Source organism: Gadus chalcogrammus, chromosome 12 (assembly GCF_026213295.1).
Source record: "Gadus chalcogrammus isolate NIFS_2021 chromosome 12, NIFS_Gcha_1.0, whole genome shotgun sequence".
In the NCBI taxonomy this organism is placed as follows: Eukaryota; Metazoa; Chordata; class Actinopteri; order Gadiformes; family Gadidae; genus Gadus; species Gadus chalcogrammus.
The window spans coordinates 11,573,885-11,589,432 of NC_079423.1; the positions used below are offsets into that span (position 1 = coordinate 11,573,885).

At 44.6% G+C, this 15,548-nt stretch overlaps 22 non-coding genes across 22 annotated transcripts; all 22 read left to right on the forward strand.

Annotated features, from left to right (window-relative positions):
- Window positions 1–58: 58 nt before the first annotated feature.
- LOC130395707 (5S ribosomal RNA) lies at window positions 59–178 on the forward strand. Its single transcript, XR_008898732.1, has one exon. It is a non-coding gene; the product is annotated as a 5S ribosomal RNA (ribosomal RNA).
- A 519-nt stretch (window positions 179–697) lies between these two features.
- Window positions 698–817, forward strand: LOC130395926 (5S ribosomal RNA). Its single transcript, XR_008898918.1, has one exon. It is a non-coding gene; the product is annotated as a 5S ribosomal RNA (ribosomal RNA).
- Window positions 818–1,335: 518 nt separating this feature from the next.
- On the forward strand, window positions 1,336–1,453 carry LOC130395497 (5S ribosomal RNA). The gene has a single exon (XR_008898548.1). It is a non-coding gene; the product is annotated as a 5S ribosomal RNA (ribosomal RNA).
- A 528-nt stretch (window positions 1,454–1,981) lies between these two features.
- Window positions 1,982–2,101, forward strand: LOC130395819 (5S ribosomal RNA). Its single transcript, XR_008898828.1, has one exon. It is a non-coding gene; the product is annotated as a 5S ribosomal RNA (ribosomal RNA).
- A 530-nt stretch (window positions 2,102–2,631) lies between these two features.
- On the forward strand, window positions 2,632–2,750 carry LOC130401348 (5S ribosomal RNA). Its single transcript, XR_008903810.1, has one exon. It is a non-coding gene; the product is annotated as a 5S ribosomal RNA (ribosomal RNA).
- Window positions 2,751–3,278: 528 nt separating this feature from the next.
- Window positions 3,279–3,397, forward strand: LOC130400841 (5S ribosomal RNA). The gene has a single exon (XR_008903314.1). It is a non-coding gene; the product is annotated as a 5S ribosomal RNA (ribosomal RNA).
- Window positions 3,398–3,915: 518 nt separating this feature from the next.
- On the forward strand, window positions 3,916–4,034 carry LOC130395847 (5S ribosomal RNA). Its single transcript, XR_008898853.1, has one exon. It is a non-coding gene; the product is annotated as a 5S ribosomal RNA (ribosomal RNA).
- A 529-nt stretch (window positions 4,035–4,563) lies between these two features.
- On the forward strand, window positions 4,564–4,682 carry LOC130394464 (5S ribosomal RNA). The gene has a single exon (XR_008897619.1). It is a non-coding gene; the product is annotated as a 5S ribosomal RNA (ribosomal RNA).
- Window positions 4,683–5,201: 519 nt separating this feature from the next.
- Window positions 5,202–5,320, forward strand: LOC130400196 (5S ribosomal RNA). Its single transcript, XR_008902673.1, has one exon. It is a non-coding gene; the product is annotated as a 5S ribosomal RNA (ribosomal RNA).
- Window positions 5,321–5,839: 519 nt separating this feature from the next.
- LOC130401116 (5S ribosomal RNA) lies at window positions 5,840–5,958 on the forward strand. The gene has a single exon (XR_008903575.1). It is a non-coding gene; the product is annotated as a 5S ribosomal RNA (ribosomal RNA).
- Window positions 5,959–6,487: 529 nt separating this feature from the next.
- LOC130401055 (5S ribosomal RNA) lies at window positions 6,488–6,606 on the forward strand. The gene has a single exon (XR_008903517.1). It is a non-coding gene; the product is annotated as a 5S ribosomal RNA (ribosomal RNA).
- A 519-nt stretch (window positions 6,607–7,125) lies between these two features.
- Window positions 7,126–7,244, forward strand: LOC130400635 (5S ribosomal RNA). Its single transcript, XR_008903113.1, has one exon. It is a non-coding gene; the product is annotated as a 5S ribosomal RNA (ribosomal RNA).
- A 519-nt stretch (window positions 7,245–7,763) lies between these two features.
- LOC130399942 (5S ribosomal RNA) lies at window positions 7,764–7,882 on the forward strand. Its single transcript, XR_008902434.1, has one exon. It is a non-coding gene; the product is annotated as a 5S ribosomal RNA (ribosomal RNA).
- A 529-nt stretch (window positions 7,883–8,411) lies between these two features.
- On the forward strand, window positions 8,412–8,530 carry LOC130401179 (5S ribosomal RNA). Its single transcript, XR_008903641.1, has one exon. It is a non-coding gene; the product is annotated as a 5S ribosomal RNA (ribosomal RNA).
- Window positions 8,531–9,059: 529 nt separating this feature from the next.
- LOC130401081 (5S ribosomal RNA) lies at window positions 9,060–9,178 on the forward strand. Its single transcript, XR_008903541.1, has one exon. It is a non-coding gene; the product is annotated as a 5S ribosomal RNA (ribosomal RNA).
- Window positions 9,179–10,961: 1,783 nt separating this feature from the next.
- Window positions 10,962–11,080, forward strand: LOC130395583 (5S ribosomal RNA). The gene has a single exon (XR_008898626.1). It is a non-coding gene; the product is annotated as a 5S ribosomal RNA (ribosomal RNA).
- A 519-nt stretch (window positions 11,081–11,599) lies between these two features.
- Window positions 11,600–11,719, forward strand: LOC130395314 (5S ribosomal RNA). Its single transcript, XR_008898385.1, has one exon. It is a non-coding gene; the product is annotated as a 5S ribosomal RNA (ribosomal RNA).
- Window positions 11,720–12,508: 789 nt separating this feature from the next.
- LOC130394207 (5S ribosomal RNA) lies at window positions 12,509–12,627 on the forward strand. The gene has a single exon (XR_008897388.1). It is a non-coding gene; the product is annotated as a 5S ribosomal RNA (ribosomal RNA).
- A 529-nt stretch (window positions 12,628–13,156) lies between these two features.
- On the forward strand, window positions 13,157–13,275 carry LOC130401198 (5S ribosomal RNA). The gene has a single exon (XR_008903664.1). It is a non-coding gene; the product is annotated as a 5S ribosomal RNA (ribosomal RNA).
- A 528-nt stretch (window positions 13,276–13,803) lies between these two features.
- LOC130401199 (5S ribosomal RNA) lies at window positions 13,804–13,922 on the forward strand. The gene has a single exon (XR_008903665.1). It is a non-coding gene; the product is annotated as a 5S ribosomal RNA (ribosomal RNA).
- Window positions 13,923–14,451: 529 nt separating this feature from the next.
- Window positions 14,452–14,570, forward strand: LOC130394644 (5S ribosomal RNA). Its single transcript, XR_008897782.1, has one exon. It is a non-coding gene; the product is annotated as a 5S ribosomal RNA (ribosomal RNA).
- Window positions 14,571–15,097: 527 nt separating this feature from the next.
- Window positions 15,098–15,216, forward strand: LOC130401201 (5S ribosomal RNA). Its single transcript, XR_008903667.1, has one exon. It is a non-coding gene; the product is annotated as a 5S ribosomal RNA (ribosomal RNA).
- The last annotated feature ends 332 nt before the right edge of the window (window positions 15,217–15,548 follow it).

A 15,548-nucleotide genomic window follows, 5' to 3' on the forward strand; every position in this document is an offset into this window, starting at 1 on the left:
CAGCTTCTCACTCCTTATGTGCTACTGTATAAAACCTGGTTTTGCGCCTGCACTAATTGCTTACGGCCATACCACCCTGAACACGCCCGATCTCGTCTGATCTCGGAAACTAAGAAGGGTCGGGCCTGGTTAGTACTTGGATGGGAGGACCGCCTGGGAATACCAGGTGCTGTAAGCTTTTCTTTTTCAACTCGAGCTCATTGACTCCGTGGCCGTACCGTGACCTGATGTTTACTGCCAACCGCTTTGGAGGATTTAAGCAACATACAAAACTGACAACGTCTCTCAAAACTATTTTTGTGAAACATGAGGACAGTATAGTGATACTGCCAGCAGGGAGCACCAGAGAGCTGAACCGACAGTTGTACATTTCTTAAACTTTCACCAACACAAAAACGCACGCTCACTTCAGATCATGGGAGGACGTCAAAAAATCACCACCCATTCTCTGACACTTTAACCGTTAACCTTGGTTCAAACATTTAACATCACACGCACACGCAGTGTATTTCAGATAATTAATGAATTCAGATGTTCACAATGATGGTTTACATGGATAAGGAGTCCTACTGAATCAATTACTGCCGTTTATATCTAACTAATGATTGTTTTTGTAAGAGTGTAACGTCGAGCCTCAGCCGCTTTCTCACTCCTTATGTGCTACTGTATAAAACCTGGTTTTGCGCCTGCACTAATTGCTTACGGCCATACCACCCTGAACACGCCCGATCTCGTCTGATCTCGGAAGCTAAGCTAGGGTCGGGCATGGTTAGTACTTGGATGGGAGACCGCCTGGGAATACCAGGTGCTGTAACTTTTTTCTTTTTCAACTCGAGCTCATTGACTCCGTGGCGTACCGTGACCTGATGTTTACTGCCAACCGCTTTGGAGGATTTAAGCAACATACAAAAACTGACAACGTCTCTCAAAACTATTTTTGTGAAACATGAGGACAGTATAGTGATACTGCCAGCAGGGAGCACCAGAGAGCTGAACCGACAGTTGTACATTTCTTAAACTTTCACCAACACAAACACGCACGCTCACTTCAGATCATGGGAGGACGTCAAAAAATCACCACCCATTCTCTGACACTTTAACCGTTAACCTTGGTTCAAACATTTAAACATCACACGCACACGCAGTGTATTTCAGATAATTAATGAATTCAGATGTCACAATGATCGTTACATGGATAAGGAGTCCTACTGAATCAATTACTGCCGTTTATATCTAACTAATGATTGTTTTTGTAAAGTGTAACGTCGAGCCTCAGCAGCTTTCTCACTCCTTATGTGCTACTGTATAAAACCTGGTTTTGCGCCTGCACTAATTGATTACGGTCATACCACCTGAACACGCCCGATCTCGTTTGATCTCGGAAGCTAAGCAGGGTCGGGCCTGGTTAGTACTTGGATGGGAGACCGCCTGGGAATACCAGGTGCTGTAAGCTATTTTCTTTTTCAACTCGAGCTCATTGACTCCGTGGCCTACCGTTGCGTACCGTGACCTGATGTTTACTGCCAACCGCTTTGGAGGATTTAAGCAACATACAAAAACTGACAACGTCTCTCAAAACTATTTTTGTGAAACATGAGGACAGTATAGTGATACTGCAGCAGGGAGCACCAGAGAGCTGAACCGACAGTTGTACATTTCTTAAACTTTCACCAACACAAACACGCACGCTCACTTCAGATCATGGGAGGACGTCAAAAAATCACCACCCATTCTCTGACACTTTAACCGTTAACCTTGGTTCAAACATTTAACATCACACGCACACGCAGTGTATTTCAGATAATTAATGAATTCAGATGTCACAATGATCGTTTACATGGATAAGGAGTCCTACTGAATCAATTACTGCCGTTTATATCTAACTAATGATTGTTTTTGTAAAGTGTAACGTCGAGCCTCAGCAGCTTTCTCACTCCTTATGTGCTACTGTATAAAACCTGGTTTTGCGCCTGCACTAATTGCTTACGGCCATACCACCCTGAACACGCCCGATCTCGTCTTCATCCCGGAAGCTAAGCAGGGTCGGGCCTGGTTAGTATTTGGATGGGAGACCGCCTGGGAATACCAGGTGCTGTAAGCTTTTTCTTTTTCAACTCGAGCTCATTGACTCCGTGGCGTAGCGTGGCGTACCGTGACCTGATGTTTACTGCCAACCGCTTTGGAGGATTTAAGCAACATACAAAAACTGACAACGTCTCTCAAAACTATTTTTGTGAAACATGAGGACAGTATAGTGATACTGCCAGCAGGGAGCACCAGAGAGCTGAAACGACAGTTGTACATTTCTTAAACTTTCACCAACACAAACACGCACGCTCACTTCAGATCATGGGAGGACGTCAAAAAATCACCACCAATTCTCTGACACTTTAACCGTTAACCTTGGTTCAAACATTTAACATCACACGCACACGCAGTGTATTTCAGATAATTAATGAATTCAGATGTCACAATGATCGGTTTACATGGATAAGGAGTCCTACTGAATCAATTACTGCCGTTTATATCTAACTAATGATTGTTTTTGTAAAAGTGTAACGTCGAGCCTCAGCAGCTTTCTCACTCCTTATGTGCTACTGTATATAACCTGGTTTTGCGCCTGCACTAATTGCTTACGGCCATACCATCCTGAACACGCCGGATCTCGTCTGATCTCGGAAGCTAAGCAGGGTCGGGCCTGGTTAGTACTTGGATGGGAGACCGCCTGGGAATACCAGGTGCTGTAAGCTTTATCTTTTTCAACTCGAGCTCATTGACTCCGTGGCCTACCGTGGCGTCCGTGACCTGATGTTTACTGCCAACCGCTTTGGAGGATTTAAGCAACATACAAAAACTGACAACGTCTCTCAAAACTATTTTTGTGAAACATGAGGACAGTATAGTGATACTGCCAGCAGGGAGCACCAGAGAGCTGAACCGACAGTTGTACATTTCTTAAACTTTCACCAACGCAAACACGCACGCTCACTTCAGATCATGGGAGGACATCAAAAAATCACCACCCATTCTCTGACACTTTAACCGTTAACCTTGGTTCAAACATTTAACATCACACGCACACGCAGTGTATTTCAGATAATTAATTGAATTCAGATGTCACAATGATCGTTTACATGGATAAGGAGTCCTACTGAATCAATTACTGCCGTTTATATCTAACTAATGATTGTTTTTGTAAAAGTGTAACGTCAAGCCTCAGCAGCTTTCTCACTCCTTATGTGCTACTGTATAAACCTGGTTTTGCGCCTGCACTAATTGCTTACGGCCATACCACCCTGAACACGCACGATCTCGTCTGATCTCGGAAGCTAAGCAGGGTCGGGCCTGGTTAGTACTTGGATGGGAGACCGCCTGGGAATATCAGGTGCTGTAAGCCTGTTCTTTTTCAACTCGAGCTCATTGACTCCGTGGCGTACCGTGACCTGATGTTTGCTGCCAACCGCTTTGGAGGATTTAAGCAACATACAAAAACTGACAACGTCTCTCAAAACTATTTTTGTGAAACATGAGGACAGTATAGTGATACTGCCAGCAGGGAGCACCAGAGAGCTGAACAGACAGTTGTACATTTCTTAAACTTTCACCAACACAAACACGCACGCTCACTTCAGATCATGGGAGGACGTCAAAAATCACCACCCATTCTCTGACACTTTAACCGTTAACCTTGGTTCAAACATTTAACATCACACGCACACGCAGTGTATTTCAGATAATTAATGAATTCAGATGTCACAATGATCGTTTACATGGATAAGGAGTCCTACTGAATCAATTACTGCCGTTTATATCTAACTAATGATTGTTTTTGTAAAAGTGTAACGTCGAGCCTCAGCAGCTTTCTCACTCCTTATGTGCTACTGTATAAAACCTGGTTTTGCGCCTGCACTAATTGATTACGGTCATACCAACCTGAACAAACCCGATCTCGTTTGATCTCGGAAGCTAAGCAGGGTCCGGCCTGGTTAGTACTTGGATGGGAGACCGCCTGGGAATACCAGGTGCTGTAAGCTATTTCTTTTTCAACTCGAGCTCATTGACTCCGTGGCCTACCGTTGCGTACCGTGACCTGATGTTTACTGCCAACCGCTTTGGAGGATTTAAGCAACATACAAAAACTGACAACGTCTCTCAAAACTATTTTTGTGAAACATGAGGACAGTATAGTGATACTGCCAGCAGGGAGCACCAGAGAGCTGAACCGACAGTTGTACATTTCTTAAACTTTCACCAACACAAACACGCACGCTCACTTCAGATCATGGGAGGACGTCAAAAAATCACCACCCATTCTCTGACACTTTAACAGTTAACCTTGGTTCAAACATTTAACATCACACGCACACGCAGTGTATTTCAGATAATTAATGTATTCAGATGTCACAATGATCGTTTACATGGATAAGGAGTTCTACTGAATCAATTACTGCCGTTTATATCTAACTAATGATTGTTTTTGTAAGAGTGTAACGTCGAGCCTCAGCAGCTTTCTCACTCCTTATGTGCTACTGTATAAAACCTGGTTTTGCGCCTGCACTAATTGCTTACGGCCATACCACCCTGAACACGCCCGATCTCGTCTGATCTCGGAAACTAAGAAGGGTCGGGCCTGGTTAGTACTTGGATGGGAGACCGCCTGGGAATACCAGGTGCTGTAAGCTTTTTCTTTTTCAACTCGAGCTCATTGACTCCGTGGCCTACCGTGACCTGATGTTTACTGCCAACCGCTTTGGAGGATTTAAGCAACATACAAAAACTGACAACGTCTCTCAAAACTATTTTTGTGAAACATGAGGACAGTATAGTGATACTGCCAGCAGGGAGCACCAGAGAGCTGAACCGACAGTTGTACATTTCTTAAACTTTCACCAACACAAACACGCACGCTCACTTCAGATCATGGGAGGACGTCAAAAAATCACCACCCATTCTCTGACACTTTAACCGTTAACCTTGATTCAAACATTTAACATCACACGCACACGCAGTGTATTTCAGATAATTAATGATTTCAGATGTCACAATGATGGTTTACATGGATAAGGAGTCCTACTGAATCAATTACTGCCGTTTATATCTAACTAATGATTGTTTTTGTAAGAGTGTAACGTCGAGCCTCAGCAGCTTTCTCACTCCTTATGTGCTACTGTATAAAACCTGGTTTTGCGCATGCACTAATTGCTTACGGCCATGCCACCCTGAACACGCCCGATCTCGTCTGATCTCGGAAGCTAAGCAGGGTCGGGCCTGGTTAGTACTTGGATGGGAGACCGCGTGGGAATACCAGGTGCTGTAAGCTTGTTCTTTTTCAACTCGAGCTCATTGACTCCGTGGCGTAACGTGACCTGATGTTTGCTGCCAACCGCTTTGGAGGATTTAAGCAACATACAAAAACTGACAACGTCTCTCAAAACTATTTTTGTGAAACATGAGGACAGTATAGTGATACTGCCAGCAGGGAGCACCAGAGAGCTGAACCGACAGTTGTACATTTCTTAAACTTTCACCAACACAAACACGCACGCTCACTTCAGATCATGGGAGGACGTCAAAAAATCACCACCCATTCTCTGACACTTTAACCGTTAACCTTGGTTCAAACATTTAACATCACACGCACACGCAGTGTATTTCAGATAATTAATGAATTCAGATGTCACAATGATCGTTTACATGGATAAGGAGTCCTACTGAATCAATTACTGCCGTTTATATCTAACTAATGATTGTTTTTGTAAAAGTGTAACGTCGAGCCTCAGCAGCTTTCTCACTCCTTATGTGCTACTGTATAAAACCTGGTTTTGCGCCTGCAGTAATTGCTTACGGCCATACCACCCTGAACACACCCGGTCTCGTTTGATCTCGGAAGCTAAGGAGGGTAGGGCCTGGTTAGTACTTGGATGGGAGACCGCCTGGGAATACCAGGTGCTGTAAGCTATTTCTTTTTCAACTCGAGCTCATTGACTCCGTGGCCTACCGTGGCGTACCGTGACCTGATGTTTACTGCCAACCGCTTTGGAGGATTTAAGCAACATACAAAAACTGACAACGTCTCTCAAAACTATTTTTGTGAAACATGAGGACAGTATAGTGATACTGCCAGCAGGGAGCACCAGAGAGCTGAACCGACAGTTGTACATTTCTTAAACTTTCACCAACACAAACACGCACGCTCACTTCAGATCATGGGAGGACGTCAAAAAATCACCACCCATTCTCTGACACTTTAACCGTTAACCTTGGTTCAAACATTTAACATCACACGCACACGCAGTGTATTTCAGATAATTAATGTATTCAGATGTCACAATGATCGTTTACATGGATAAGGAGTTCTACTGAATCAATTACTTCCGTTTATATCTAACTAATGATTGTTTTTGTAAGAGTGTAACGTCGAGCCTCAGCAGCTTTCTCACTCCTTATGTGCTACTGTATAAAACCTGGTTTTGCGCCTGCACTAATTGCTTACGGCCATACCACCCTGAACACGCCCGATCTCGTCTGATCTCGGAAACTAAGCAGGGTCGGGCCAGGTTAGTACTTGGATGGGAGACCGACTGGGAATACCAGGTGCTGTAAGCTTATTCTTTTTCAACTCGAGCTCATTGACTCCGTGGCGTACCGTGACCTGATGTTTACTGCCAACCGCTTTGGAGGATTTAAGCAACATACAAAAACTGACAACGTCTCTCAAAACTATTTTTGTGAAACATGAGGACAGTATAGTGATACTGCCAGCAGGGAGCACCAGAGAGCTGAACCGACAGTTGTACATTTCTTAAACTTTCACCAACACAAACACGCACGCTCACTTCAGATCATGGGAGGACGTCAAAAAATCACCACCCATTCTCTGACACTTTAACCGTTAACCTTGGTTCAAACATTTAACATCACACGCACACGCAGTGTATTTCAGATAATTAATGAATTCAGATGTCACAATGATGGTTTACATGGATAAGGAGTCCTACTGAATCAATTACTGCCGTTTATATCTAACTAATGATTGTTTTTGTAAGAGTGTAACGTCGAGCCTCAGCAGCTTTCTCACTCCTTATGTGCTACTGTATAAAACCTGGTTTTGCGCATGTACTAATTGCTTACGGCCATACCACCCTGAACACGCCCGATCTCGTCTGATCTCGTAAGCTAAGCAGGGTCGGGCCTGGTTAGTACTTGGATGGGAGACCGCCTGGGAATACCAGGTGCTGTAAGCTTTTTCTTTTTCAACTCGAGCTCATTGACTCCGTGGCGTACCGTGACCTGATGTTTACTGCCAACCGCTTTGGAGGATTTAAGCAGCATACAAAAACTGACAACGTCTCTCAAAACTATTTTTGTGAAACATGAGGACAGTATAGTGATACTGCCAGCAGGGAGCACCAGAGAGCTGAACCGACAGTTGTACATTTCTTAAACTTTCACCAACACAAACACGCACGCTCACTTCAGATCATGGGAGGACGTCAAAAAATCACCACCCATTCTCTGACACTTTAACCGTTAACCTTGGTTCAAACATTTAACATCACACGCACACGCAGTGTATTTCAGATAATTAATGAATTCAGATGTCACAATGATGGTTTACATGGATAAGGAGTCCTACTGAATCAATTACTGCCGTTTATATCTAACTAATGATTGTTTTTGTAAGAGTGTAACGTCGAGCCTCAGCAGCTTTCTCACTCCTTATGTGCTACTGTATAAAACCTGGTTTTGCGCCTGAACTAATTGCTTACGGCCATACCACCCTGAACACGCCCGATCTCGTCTGATCTCGGAAGCTAAGCAGGGTCGGGCCTGGTTAGTACTTGGATGGGAGTCCGCCTGGGAATACCAGGTGCTGTAAGCTATTTCTTTTTCAACTCGAGCTCATTGCCTCCGTGGCCTACCGTGGCGTACCGTGACCTGATGTTTACTGCCAACCGCTTTGGAGGATTTAAGCAACATACAAAAACTGACAACGTCTCTCAAAACTATTTTTGTGAAACATGAGGACAGTATAGTGATACTGCCAGCAGGGAGCACCAGAGAGCTGAAACGACAGTTGTACATTTCTTAAACTTTCACCAACACAAACACGCACGCTCACTTCAGATCATGGGAGGACGTCAAAAAATCACCACCCATTCTCTGACACTTTAACCGTTAACCTTGGTTCAAACATTTAACATCACACGCACACGCAGTGTATTTCAGATAATTAATGAATTCAGATGTCACAATGATCGTTTACATGGATAAGGAGTCCTACTGAATCAATTACTGCCGTTTATATCTAACTAATGATTGTTTTTGTAAAAGTGTAACGTCGAGCCTCAGCAGCTTTCTCACTCCTTATGTGCTACTGTATAAAACCTGGTTTTGCGCCTGCACTAATTGTTTACGGCCATACCACCCTGAACACGCCCGATCTCGTCTAATCTCGGAAGCTAAGCAGGGTCGGGCCTGGTTAGTACTTGGATGGGAGACCGCCTGGGAATACCAGGTGCTGTAAGCTTTTTCTTTTTCAACTCGAGCTCATTGCCTGAGTGGCCTACCGTGGCGTACCGTGACCTGATGTTTACTGCCAACCGCTTTGGAGGATTTAAGCAACATACAAAAACTGACAACGTCTCTCAAAACTATTTTTGTGAAACATGAGGACAGTATAGTGATACTGCCAGCAGGGAGCACCAGAGAGCTGAAACGACAGTTGTACATTTCTTAAACTTTCACCAACACAAACACGCACGCTCACTTCAGATCATGGGAGGACGTCAAAAAATCACCACCCATTCTCTGACACTTTAACCGTTAACCTTGGTTCAAACATTTAACATCACACGCACACGCAGTGTATTTCAGATAATTAATGAATTCAGATGTCACAATGATCGTTTACATGGATAAGGAGTCCTACTGAATCAATTACTGCCGTTTATATCTAACTAATGATTGTTTTTGTAAAAGTGTAACGTCGAGCCTCAGCAGCTTTCTCACTCCTTATGTGCTACTGTATAAAACCTGGTTTTGCGCTTGCACTAATTGCTCACGGCCATACCACCCTGAACACGCCCGATCTCGTCTGATCTCGGAAGCTAAGTAGGGTCGGGCCTGGTTAGTACTTGGATGGGAGACCGCCTGGGAATACCAGGTGCTGTAAGCTTTTTCTTTTTCAACTCGAGCTCATTGACTCCGTGGCGTACCGTGACCAGGGGCCTCATGTACTAAGACTTGCGTGGATTTCATACTGAAACTTGGCGTACGCCAAAACCCAGAAACTGTCTTACGCACAAATAAATTCAGATGTATCAAAGTGTGCGAACGCATGGATCCAAGCACGTTTCTTTTGTACATCTCGATCAACGTGGAATTGAGCGCACATGCCGAGGTGCCAAACTCCTCCCTGTCCACGCCCTCATTTAAATATGCAATTTCATTTAAATAGGCCTCTGGACCTGAGATTCACCTCTTAATCCGATCACCTGGCACCATGAACAGAGACAAAAAACGAAACTTCACGGAGTCTGAGCTCGAGATTTTGCTCCACGAGGTAGAAATGCGCAAGCATATGCTATTGGAACCCTGTCAACAGGGATAAATGCAAAACAAAAGAGAAGTGAGTGGGAGTGTATTTGCGAGGCCGTCAATGCAGTGGGGTCTCAGCAGCGCACACACTCTGAAATTAAAAAAAAGTGGTCAGACCTCAAGGTGGAGGTGAAGCGGAGGGTTTCTGCCCACCGCCGAAGCGTGACCGCAACAGGTGGGGGGACGGGAGTGGGGGAACTCTCCCCCTTCGATTTGAGAGTGGCCGCTTTGATCGGTGACACAGCTCTCACCGGAGTGGTGGGAGCCCATGAAGGGGACGCCGATCATCCCCAAGGTAAATATGCTGAAGTCATAAATGCTGTAATTATACTGATCATACAATTGGCTGCTTGCAATACACATAAGTCGTGCGTAAAGATGCCAGGATAATAAAGACTTTGACTCGTGTTTATTAACTTACATTTTTTATTTTTGAATAGACAAGCAAGGAGAGGGCACGGATTGCTCCGTCGGCCCCGGCGTCTCCTCCGTCGGTCCCGGCGTCTCCAGCGCCCTTCGGATTTGACCATTTGCGATGTCCTCTAACAACGCTAACGCAGCCATTTAAAAAAAAAAAATCTTCATCCATTGCGCATGCTTTAATAGCCACCCATATAATTGCAAGGTGTGTTAATTGTTCATTAGTGTGTCTCTGATGTGCAAATCACTCTGAGTCATTGTTTTCACCTTTTTTCCCAGTTTCCCAGCGTCACCTCTAAGTGTCGCCAAAGGAACTATAGCTGTAGAAACGTGCGTACGACAGCTCTGGAGCTGGCGTAGGGACCGCACATTTTTACGGTCATTTCACGTTTTGTACATCTGAACGTGAGCGTGGAAAAGGACGTACGCCACGTTTTTGTGCGTACGCAACCTTAGTACATGAGGCCCCTGATGTTTACTGCCTACGGCTTTGGAGGATTTAAGCAACATACAAAAACTGACAACGTCTCTCAAAACTATTTTTGTGAAACATGAGGACAGTATAGTGATACTGCCAGCAGGGAGCACCAGAGAGCTGAACCGACAGTTGTACATTTCTTAAACTTTCACCAACACAAACACGCACGCTCACTTCAGATCATGGGAGGACGTCAAAAAATCACCACCCATTCTCTGACACTTTAACCGTTAACCTTGATTCAAACATTTAACATCACACGCACACGCAGTGTATTTCAGATAATTAATGAATTCAGATGTCACAATGATCGTTTACATGGATAAGGAGTCCTACTGAATCAATTACTGCCGTTTATATCTAACTAATGATTGTTTTTGTAAAAGTGTAACGTCGAGCCTCAGCAGCTTTCTCACTCCTTATGTGCTACTGTATAAAACCTGGTTTTGCGCCTGCACTAATTGCTTACGGCCATACCACCCTGAACACGCCCGATTTCGTTTGATCTCAGAAGCTAAGCAGGGTCGGGGCTGGTTAGTACTTGGATGGGAGACCGCCTGGGAATACCAGGTGCTGTAAGCTTGTTCTTTTTCAACTCGAGCTCATTGACTCCGTGGCGTACCGTGACCTGATGTTTGCTGCCAACCGCTTTGGAGGATTTAAGCAACATACAAAAACTGACAACGTCTCTCAAAACTATTTTTGTGAAACATGAGGACAGTATAGTGATACTGCCAGCAGGGAGCACCAGAGAGCTGAACCGACAGTTGTACATTTCTTAAACTTTCACCAACACAAACACGCACGCTCACTTCAGATCATGGGAGGACGTCAAAAAATCACCACCCATTCTCTGACACTTTAACCGTTAACCTTGGTTCAAACATTTAACATCACACGCACACGCAGTGTATTTCAGATAATTAATGAATTCAGATGTCACAATGATCGTTTACATGGATAAGGAGTCCTACTGAATCAATTACTGCCGTTTATATCTAACTAATGATTGTTTTTGTAAAAGTGTAACGTCGAGCCTCAGCAGCTTTCTCACTCCTTATGTGCTACTGTATAAAACCTGGTTTTGCGCCTGCAGTAATTGCTTACGGCCATGCCACCCTGAACACGCCCGATCTCGTCTGATCTCGGAAGCTAAGTAGGGTCGGGCCTGGTTAGTACTTGGATGGGAGACCTCCTCAGAAGCCCAGGTTGCTGTAAGTAGTGACGGGTGTCACCAAAAGAAAAAAAAAAAAAACACGCCCGATCTCGTCTGATCTCGGAAGCTAAGCAGGGTCGGGCCTGGTTAGTACTTGGATGGGAGACCTTCTCAGAAGCCCAGGTTGCTGTAAGTAGTGACGGGTGTCACCAAAAAAGAGAAAAAAAAACACACCCGGTCTCGTTTGATCTCGGAAGCTAAGCAGGGTAGGGCCTGGTTAGTACTTGGATGGGAGACCGCCTGGGAATACCAGGTGCTGTAAGCTATTTCTTTTTCAACTCGAGCTCATTGACTCCGTGGCCTACCGTGGCGTACCGTGACCTGATGTTTACTGCCAACCGCTTTGGAGGATTTAAGCAACATACAAAAACTGACAACGTCTCTCAAAACTGTTTTTGTGAAACATGAGGACAGTATAGTGATACTGCCAGCAGGGAGCACCAGAGAGCTGAACCGACAGTTGTACATTTCTTAAACTTTCACCAACACAAACACGCACGCTCACTTCAGATCATGGGAGGACGTCAAAAAATCACCACCCATTCTCTGACACTTTAACCGTTAACCTTGGTTCAAACATTTAACATCACACGCACACGCAGTGTATTTCAGATAATTAATGAATTCAGATGTCACAATGATCGTTTACATGGATAAGGAGTCCTACTGAATCAATTACTGCCGTTTATATCTAACTAATGATTGTTTTTGTAAAAGTGTAACGTCGAGCCTCAGCAGCTTTCTCACTCCTTATGTGCTACTGTATAAAACCTGGTTTTGCGCCTGCACTAATTGCTTAAGGCCATACCACCCTGAACACGCCCGATCTCGTCTGAACTCGGAAGCTAAGCAGGGTCGGGCCTGGTTAGTACTTGGATGGGGGACCGCCTGGGAATACTAGGTGCTGTAAGCTTTTTCTTTTTCAACTCGAGCTCATTGACTCCGTGGCCTACCGTGGCGTACCGTGACCTGATGTTTACTGCCAACCGCTTTGGAGGATTTAAGCAACATACAAAAACTGACAACGTCTCTCAAAACTATTTTTGTGAAACATGAGGACAGTATAGTGATACTGCCAGCAGGGAGCACCAGAGAGCTGAACCGACAGTTGTACATTTCTTAAACTTTCACCAACACAAACACGCACGCTCACTTCAGATCATGGGAGGACGTCAAAAAATCACCACCCATTCTCTGACACTTTAACCGTTAACCTTGGTTCAAACATTTAACATCACACGCACACGCAGTGTATTTCAGATAATTAATGAATTCAGATGTCACAATGATCGTTTACATGGATAAGGAGTCCTACTGAATCAATTACTGCCGTTTATATCTAACTTATGATTGTTTTTGTAAGAGTGTAACGTCGAGCCTCAGCAGCTTTCTCACTCCTTATGTGCTACTGTATAAAACCTGGTTTTGCGCCTACACTAATTGGTTTCGGCCATACCACCCTGAACACGCCCGATCTCGTCTGATCTCGGAAGCTAAGCAGGGTCGGGCCTGGTTAGTACTTGGATGGGAGACCGCCTGGGAATACCAGGTGCTGTAAGCTTTTTCTTTTTCAACTCGAGCTCATTGACTCCGTGGCCTACCGTGGCGTACCGTGACCTGATGTTTACTGCCAACCGCTTTGGAGGATTTAAGCAACATACAAAAACTGACAACGTCTCTCAAAACTATTTTTGTGAAACATGAGGACAGTATAGTGATACTGCCAGCAGGGAGCACCAGAGAGCTGAACCGACAGTTGTACATTTCTTAAACTTTCACCAACACAAACACGCACGCTCACTTCAGATCATGGGAGGACGTCAAAAAATCACCACCCATTCTCTGACACTTTAACCGTTAACCTTGGTTCAAACATTTAACATCACACGCACACGCAGTGTATTTCAGATAATTAATGAATTCAGATGTCACAATGATCGTTTACATGGATAAGGAGTCCTACTGAATCAATTACTGCCGTTTATATCTAACTATGATTGTTTTTGTAAGAGTGTAACGTCGAGCCTCAGCAGCTTTCTCACTCCTTATGTGCTACTGTATAAAACCTGGTTTTGCGCCTACACTAATTGGTTTCGGCCATACCACCCTGAACACGCCCGATCTCGTCTGATCTCGGAAGCTAAGCAGGGTCGGGCCTGGTTAGTACTTGGATGGGAGACCGCCTGGGAATACCAGGTGCTGTAAGCTTTTTCTTTTTCAACTCGAGCTCATTGACTCCGTGGCCTACCGTGGCGTACCGTGACCTGATGTTTACTGCCAACCGCTTTGGAGGATTTAAGCAACATACAAAAACTGACAACGTCTCTCAAAACTGTTTTTGTGAAACATGAGGACAGTATAGTGATACTGCCAGCAGGGAGCACCAGAGAGCTGAACCGACAGTTGTACATTTCTTAAACTTTCACCAACACAAACACGCACGCTCACTTCAGATCATGGGAGGACGTCAAAAAATCACCACCCATTCTCTGACACTTTAACCGTTAACCTTGGTTCAAACATTTAACATCACACGCACACGCAGTGTATTTCAGATAATTAATGAATTCAGATGTCACAATGATCGTTTACATGGATAAGGAGTCCTACTGAATCAATTACTGCCGTTTATATCTAACTAATGATTGTTTTTGTAAAAGTGTAACGTCGAGCCTCAGCAGCTTTCTCACTCCTTATGTGCTACTGTATAAAACCTGGTTTTGCGCCTGCACTAATTGCTTAAGGCCATACCACCCTGAACACGCCCGATCTCGTCTGAACTCGGAAGCTAAGCAGGGTCGGGCCTGGTTAGTACTTGGATGGGATACCGCCTGGGAATACTAGGTGCTGTAAGCTTTTTCTTTTTCAACTCGAGCTCATTGACTCCGTGGCCTACCGTGGCGTACCGTGACCTGATGTTTACTGCCAACCGCTTTGGAGGATTTAAGCAACATACAAAAACTGACAACGTCTCTCAAAACTATTTTTGTGAAACATGAGGACAGTATAGTGATACTGCCAGCAGGGAGCACCAGAGAGCTGAACCGACAGTTGTACATTTCTTAAACTTTCACCAACACAAACACGCACGCTCACTTCAGATCATGGGAGGACGTCAAAAAATCACCACCCATTCTCTGACACTTTAACCGTTAACCTTGGTTCAAACATTTAACATCACACGCACACGCAGTGTATTTCAGATAATTAATGAATTCAGATGTCACAATGATCGTTTACATGGATAAGGAGTCCTACTGAATCAATTACTGCCGTTTATATCTAACTTATGATTGTTTTTGTAAGAGTGTAACGTCGAGCCTCAGCAGCTTTCTCACTCCTTATGTGCTACTGTATAAACCTGGTTTTGCGCCTACACTAATGGTTTCGGCCATACCACCCTGAACACGCCCGATCTCGTCTGATCTCGGAAGCTAAGCAGGGTCGGGCCTGGTTAGTACTTGGATGGGAGACCGCCTGGGAATACCAGGTGCTGTAAGCTTTTTCTTTTTCAACTCGAGCTCATTGACTCCGTGGCCTACCGTGGCGTACCGTGACCTGATGTTTACTGCCCACCGCTTTGGAGGATTTAAGCAACATACAAAAACTAACAACGTCTCTCAAAACTGTTTTTGTGAAACATGAGGACAGTATAGTGATACTGCCAGCAGGGAGCACCAGAGAGCTGAACCGACAGTTGTACATTTCTTAAACTTTCACCAACACAAACACGCACGCTCACTTCAGATCATGGGAGGACGTCAAAAAATCACCACCCATTCTCTGACACTTTAACCGTTAACCTTGGTTCAAACATTTAACATCACACGCACA